Raw genomic sequence first — 8,019 nt, 5'->3', positions numbered from 1 at the left:
ATCATGATCAAGTGGGTTTCATTCCAGGGATGCAGAGATGGTTCGACATCCGCAAATCTATCAATGTGATACACCACATTAACAAAATGAAGAATAAAAATCACATGATCATCTCAATAGATACAGAGAAAGCATCTGACAAGATACAGCATCCATTTATGATAAAAACTCTGAATAAAATGGGTATAGAAGGAAAATACCTCAACATAATAAAGGCCATATATGACAAACCCACAGCAAATATAATTCTCAATGGAGAAAAACTGAAAGCTATCCCTCTAAGAACAGGAACCAGACAAGGATGCCCATTGTCACCACTCTTATTTAACACAGTATTGGAAGTCCTAGACAGAGCAATCAGGCAAGAAAAAGAAATAAAAGGGATCCACATTGGAAAAGAAGAAGTGAAACTGTCACTCTTTGCAGATGACATGATTTTGTATATAGAAAACCCTAAAGAATCCACTAAAAATCTTTTAGAAACAATAAAGGAATACAGTCAAGTCGCGGGATACAAAATCAACGTACAAAAAATCGGTTGCATTTCTATACACTAACAACGACGTAGCAGAAAGAGAAATTAAGAATACAATCCCATTTACAATTGCAACAAAAAGAGTAAAATACCTAGGAATAAACTTAACCAAAGAGGTGAAAGATCTGTACACCAAAAACTATAAAACATTGTTGAAAGAAATTGAAGAAGACACAAAGAAATGGAAAGATATTCCGTGCTCTTGGATTGGAAGAATTAACATAATTAAAATGTCCATACTTCCTAAAGCAATCTATAGATTCAACACAATCCCTATCAAAGTTTCAACAACATTTTTCTCAGAAATAGAGCAAAGAATCCTAAAATTTATATGGAACAACAAAAGATCCCAAATAGCCAAAGGATTCCTGAGGAAAAAGAACAAAGCTGGAGGTATCACACTCCCTGATGTCAAAATATACTACAAAGCCATAGTAACCAAAACAGCATGTTACTGGCATAAAAACAGACACACAGATCAATGGAACAGAATCGAGAGCCCAGAAATAAACCCACACATTGATGGACAGCTAATATTCGACAAGGGAGCCAAGAGCATATGATGGAGAAAGGAGAGTCTCTTCAATAAATGATGTTGGGAAAACTGGACGCCACATGCAAAAGAATGAAAGTAGACCATTCCCTTACGCCATGCACAAAAATCAACTCAAAATGGATTAAAGAAAAATCAACAGGCATTATTCCATTTCTGGTGACAGTGGGCTCAATTATTTAGATGAACCCTTCCACTGAAGACAATGAAAAACTGGATAAAATATTAAGTAAAATTCTTCTTAAAAGCCGACAAATAACAAGGAGCTGTCAAGTGATTAACTTTTGCCATGCTGATCAGGTTAAATTGAGTTGGCTATGGTTTTAATAGAGTCTCAGGATGAAGAAGACAGAACCCAAAGGCCAGGACTCACCCAAGGCAGGACAGAGGGTCTCATAGGAGACTCTCACCCCACATTAAGTTGGGACTCCCAAAGGTGAACCGGAGGTAAACCTGCTCCCCTTTACCCTACCTCAGGGAACCATAGGGAGAGTTGCCTTGACACTAAGCAAAGCAGGGAAAGGAAAAAAAATCTGTCCCTGATGGGGTGTCACCATTGAACCACTGGCCACCATGTGCGCATACTTATAGCCCAAAGGCATGTCACTGGAGTCAGCCAAGAAACTTCAAGCCATGAATCTAGTTTAGTGTGACACCAAACCACAGTGTTCCCAAACACCTGGAAGGAGCAAACTCTATTCATCTCTGGAGGCAGATGCTTTCATCCTAGGCCGCAGGGATTTTGTACAAATTATTTTTCTTGGGCAATAAGCATTGCAGTTAAGACTACCAAACACCCTAGAAAACAAGACCCCATTAGTTAATGCCAGCAAAAACAGACAGCAGAAGGGAATGACACAACTTCAGGTATTTGAATGATCAGACACAGAGTATAAACCGCTACACTAATTTTGTTTAAAATCAATGAAAGATAAGCTTTAAAATATCTGTAAGGAATAGGGAACAATTAAAAGTGACATAGCAGGTTTGAGACAGACCAAACAGAACTTCTAGAAATGAAAAACACAGTAACAGAAATTAAAGTCAATGGATGGGTGTGGCAGCAGATTAGACAGCAGAAAAGAGAATTAGAGAACTGAAGGCAGTGTGAATAAATTATTCAGAATTGTAGTGCAGAGAGGCAGAGAAATGGAAGATACAAGAGAGATTAAAAGACTTGGAAGATAGAGACAGAAGGTCTCTTCTCAAAGAAATTCTTCTCTTTCAAAAGTGTAAATGGTATTTCAGAAGGTGAGAAAAGAAAAGAATAGGGTGGTGGATTGGTGAAAAATTAACAGTGAATGTAAATTAAAAGAAATTCACATCAAGACATATCACAAGGAAACTATAGATATTGTAGACAAAGAGAAGATCTTAAAAGTAGCCAGAGTTGGGGTGGGGTGGGGTGCGATGATTAATGAGTAAGACTAGCCCTACCAGATGTTAAAATGCAGGTAATGTGCTATCAATTAATACTTCATCGTATTGGTACGTGAGTAATAGGTAGACCTATGTAACAGAATAAAAAGTCCAGAAATAAATGGAAGATATCTGGGAATTTAGTATATGAAAAAAGTCAGCAGCTCAAATCAGTAGGGAAAAGATGACCTATTCAATAACTGATACTGACATGTATAAGCCTCTGGGAAAAAATATATACTTGGATTCCAACCTCACACATTATTACAATTAAATTCTAGAGGGACCCAACATTCAGGAGGAAAAAAGCCCCAGAAAAATGCTAGAATAAAAAATGGAATATATTTTAAAAGTAAAATCAGAGTAGTAAAGGCTTTTCTATGTATAAGAAAAAACTGAGAAACCATAAAATGATATATTGGTAACTCTTACTACCAAAAAATGTTTAAAGTGTATCTTGCACAATAATGTCATAAATGGACAAAAAATAACAAATTGGGAAAAACGTGTGCAGCTCATATTACTAAATAAAGACAAATTTCCCTTAATGTATAAAGAACTTCTACAAATCACTGTACGATTAACCGAATATAAAATGGACAAAAGCTCTAAAACATTTCACCAAAAACAAAACTTAAACTGGCTTCTAACCTATGAAAGAGACTCAATTCCATCCATAAAAAGAGATGCAAATTTAAACTAAAAGGTAATACTACTCTTCCACTATCAGATTGGGAGCAATGGAAACATGGTGCGTTGAGTTGGCAAGGACACAAGGAAGTGGATTCTCTTACATTTCCCTGCTGAGAGTACAGCTTGGTATGATCTTCTTAGACAGCATTTGGTTCCATGCGTCAAGATTTTAAATCACATGACCTTTGACCCAGCAACTTTCCTTCTAGGGACTTATCTTTCAGATATAGTCACAAATACAGAAATGGAGCGCACAGGAATACTCATTACCACATTGTAAAAACAAAAGCTTGGAAACAACTTAAATCCTTATCTTATCTATGGGGAACTTATTAGCCTCCTGCCAAATGTTTGGTTCTTTGTTTTTTTCTCTCTCTTTTCCCATCTCACATCCCCATTACCTGGCACACGTGCACTACCTCTCAGACCCCTTTCACAAGGAGGGCCCTTCAGAGGATCCCTTCCAGCTCACTGACTAATTTTACAAACGGTTCTAGGAGACAGTTCAGGTCTCCAGGTTCACAGGAAATTAGGAGAGAGTAGCTCCTGAAGGTAGAATCACTAACAACAGTAGAGAGTTGTCAGCTTGATATCAAAAGACAGAGAAAGTATAGAAATCATCAGAAGAATCAACCCCGCCCCCCGACTCTGTAACTCCAAACACAGCTACGTCACTTTGTCCATTTCTTCCTGTAAAATCTTTGAAGGCATGTTTGAAACTTCCTAGCATATGTATTCACCTTTATTTTATTCTTCTACTCACATTTCTGCTCAAACCACGCCCTAGAGGGTCATTAACGGGCTTGGATTTGCCAAGTTTACGCGCACTTTTCCCACTCTTCTGTCTGGCCTCTCCAGAAGCGCGCGGCCATCCCCTGGCCCTCTCTCTCACGCGCTCCTCGCTGCACCGTGTGACCTGTCATCTCGAAGCCCGTTTCCTCCGGGGGGCCCTTGCTGTCTTGCTGACGTGGAGTTCTGGAGGCCTCAAGAGCTGTGCCCTCCATTCTCTCTCTTCCTTTTGTGGGCCCGTTCTCCTGGCACTCTCACCAGCTCCTGGGGTTTCATTGTCGTTTGGATTGCTCCCATATCTGTCACTCCAAACCAACTTCTTCCTGTGAATTTCACCTCAACTGAAAAACTGTTTTTAGTGTAACACCCTCAAGATCCATCCACGTTGTCACGAATGGCAGGATTTCTTTCTTTCTCATGGCTGAATAATAGGCTGTTGTGTGTGTGTGTGGGAGTGCACATGTGTGTGTATATGTATATACACTGCATCTTCTCTATGTGAGTGAGATAGGTCAGACACAGAAAGAGAAATACTGTATGATCTCACTGACATGTGGAATCTAAGAAATCCAAACTCATACAAACAGAGAGTGGAATGGTGGTTACCAGGGGCTGGGGGCGGGGAAAAGGGGCAGTGTTGGTCAAGGGCACAAAGTTCCAGTTATAAGATAAATCAGTTCTGGGGATCTAATGCACAGCCTGGTGATTATAGCCGATAATACTGTATGACATACTTGAAAGTTGCTGAGAGAGTGGATCTTGTGCTCTCACCAAAAAAAAGAGAAATGCTAATTACGTGACATGATGGAGGTGTTAGCTAACACCATGGTAGTAATCATACTACAATACATAAGTGTATCAAATCAACATGGTGTACACCTTGAACTTACACAGTGTTATAGGTCAATTAAATCTCAATAGAAATCTAAATTGAAAAACTATTTTTAACCCAATCTCCAAAGCCCATTGCAGATGCTCCTTCGCATGAAGCCTTCCTCACTCCCTGTACACGGAATAGTTCAGCCCACCTCCCTCCCTCTCCTCCTGGCCATTCTCAGGGGACAAAAATGGGTTCTTGGGGAGCAAAAAATCCTACTCTTTTGATGTCTGAAGTATAGATCCAGATACAGTATGTAAAGAGATTTACAGTATAGCTGTGGGATTAAAATTTCATGTGGGCAGGATGATTAGGAAACAAATATCTCAAAAGGCTCCTTAAGGGTTGATAATGAAAAGAAGATTGAGAAACACTGCTCTTGACATTTCCTCCAGGCCGAGAAAGAAACATGCCAAACGCAGCTTATCCAAAAGCAAATGAGCTCCCTCCCTCATCTTGCTCCCAGTCCTCACCCTACTCCTCCCGTGATCTTGTCACAGTTACCACATCATTGTCAGTTACCCAGCACCCATGCTGGGATCCCCAGTCATAGTTGGTGAGCGCCTTGCCCTCACTCGCCATATCTAATCACACCAAGCCTGCATGGCTGGGCTCCCACCGTCTCTTTCATGACCCTCCTTCTCACCATTCCAGCCACCTGGCCTCACCATCTCTTGCCTGGACTACTGTAACAACCCCCTAAATAGTTTTCATCCACTCCCTACTCCAGTCTGTCTTTCACTTTGTCACCAGAGAAAACGTTCTAGAACACAAACTGATTATTTAATTTTCATGTATTCCAAGTTCTATTCTTGTTTGTTTAAGATATAAAGTCCCTAGCAGAAAATACAAGTCCTCCACCATTGCCTGCATCCCCTACAGTCATGTTCTATTCTAACGCAATTGACTGTGTGCTTTCCCTGAACTCATTCTATGCTTTCATCCCTTCTTGTCTTTTTTGTACCAAATCTTCTCAAAATTCCTTTCTCTTCTTTTTTCACCTCAACGCCTATTCCCACCTCAAGGCCCAGCTCAAATGTTACCACTTCTGTTAAGTCTCCTCTCGCATGATTCCTGGCGGAGTCTTTCGTTGCTTTCTTTGTGCATCTGCAGCGTGGTCTTCATGTTTGTCTAACAGCGAGTGCACCACATTGTTTTTCAGCTGCCCTCTTACTAGACTGTGAATGTTGAGAGCAAGAACAGTTAGCAAATCAGCACATTTATTGAGAAAAATCCTCCTATTTGTGAGGCATTGTGCTGGGGATCAGAGCAGCAGCAGGGAATGACTGAGGCTGGCGTCCAACAGCATCTGTTGGGGTAGACAGATGTGCAGCAAATTAATTTAGCAAGTAGTCATTTAAATACATTTGTGATAAGTGGGACAAAGGAAAAACATGGGATGCTATGAGAACAAGGAACAGGGAAATCCACCTGCACCTGATGGGGCTGAGACAGCTTCCCTGGAGAAAAGACCTTTAAACCAAGAAAGAGAAGAGTTAACCAGGCGAAGAATGCGGCGAGGAGAGATACCAGGCAGAAGGAATAACGCGTGAGGACGCCCTGCCATAAGAAAGCCTGAAATCCTGGAAGACCTGAAATAAAACAAACAAACTTGAATACAGACACAACATGGGCGTGAGGCATGGTGAGGAAAGGGAAGATGGCTGTCAGATGACGCTCTGGATACCAGTTAGTGACTACAGAATCGATTTATGAAAGAAGGAGCTCCCTCCTTAACATGAAGAGGTATCTTTTTTTTTTTTTCCTTTTTCTCCCCAAAGCCCCCAGGTACATAGTTGTATATTCTTCGTTGTGGGTCCTTCTAGTTACGGCATGTGGGATGCTGCCTCAGCGTGGTTTGATGAGCAGTGCCATGTCCGCGCCCAGGATTCTAACCAACGAAACACTGGGCCGCCTGCAGCAGAGCATGCGAACTTAACCACTCGGCCACGGGGCCAGCGCCCATGAAGGGGTATCTTTATACCGTTCCTCTACAGACTTCTTGGTCTCACATGAACGGACCACTGATCTGGATGCATGTGACAATGCTTTTATCTTTGTCATCACATTGCCTGAAATATCAACTCAAAAGTATTTTTTTCTATAACTAAAAAAAAAAGACTAAAACTTCTGATAGAAATAGATGATTCATGCTCAACACTTTCTAGAAATACTCCAATTTCATTATGCGTTATTTTGAGAGCTCAGCATCTTGTACAAATGACTAACAGCCTTGCAAGGTGTCATTTTTCAGGACATGACCTCAATGCCTGGTGTCTGGGTAAAATGGTCCCAAACTGAGTGAGAGCATTTCCCTGTATCGACAACTCTGGGGTCAAGTGTCAGTCACGTGGATATGAACATGGAGCAAAGAAAATATGGAAACACTATGCTCAGCTCCATGACTGGGTAACTCCCTCGCTCATGGGCAGCTTCGTCCTTCAGCTTCCCTGCAGGTAGTTGTCACTTTGTATAGCATATATCTGGGGGCATTGGAAGCCTCCCAGCTCTTCCCACGGTGGAGTCTTCTGAGTGTTACAGGTACAGATGGAGTTGAGTGAGTTGGTTTGTTAAAACAAGCCAGCCCCATATCCAAGGAGTCATGTGTACATGGGGCTATAGACAGAAATGACTCATTAAGGGAGGTATGTAGAAGGCTATGGAAAGAGAGAGGAGACTAAAAATAACAGTTCCACTGAAGGGTGGAGTGAGAGGCTGGGGTTGTGTCACACATGCCTGCTGTTTCTGAAAATTCCCCCAGTTAGAGCGGAAAATGGAATGATTGCCGCAGACACCCGGCCCTTGGGGAGAGATGCAAACCTAGAGGGACCTCTGGCCGGGTTGGCTTTCAGGAGAGGAGCAGCAGGTGTCCACAGAGGCAGGGACTTCAGGATCACGGAGACCTCCTTATCACTTCTTCCCTGAAGCTCATGCCTGACATTCCATCCTAGAGCCCCACATCTTTTACTGAAGACTTTGATCCCTGATAGATCAGAAGGACAACTCATAGGCTGTTATTAACAAACATTCAAAGGTTGTTGGAGCTACAAGGATGTTCAGATTTTGTTTTCTTTTACTTTCTTTCTTTTCTCTCCTCCCACTGTTCCGTACGCTCCATGAGGCAAGGACCTTGTTTGTCCTGTTTCTGGTTCC

Source organism: Equus przewalskii, chromosome 7, assembly GCF_037783145.1.
Source record: "Equus przewalskii isolate Varuska chromosome 7, EquPr2, whole genome shotgun sequence".
Classification (NCBI taxonomy): Eukaryota; Metazoa; Chordata; class Mammalia; order Perissodactyla; family Equidae; genus Equus; species Equus przewalskii.
The sequence above is the reverse complement of the archived record's forward strand: the minus strand, read 5'-3'. Positions refer to the sequence as shown.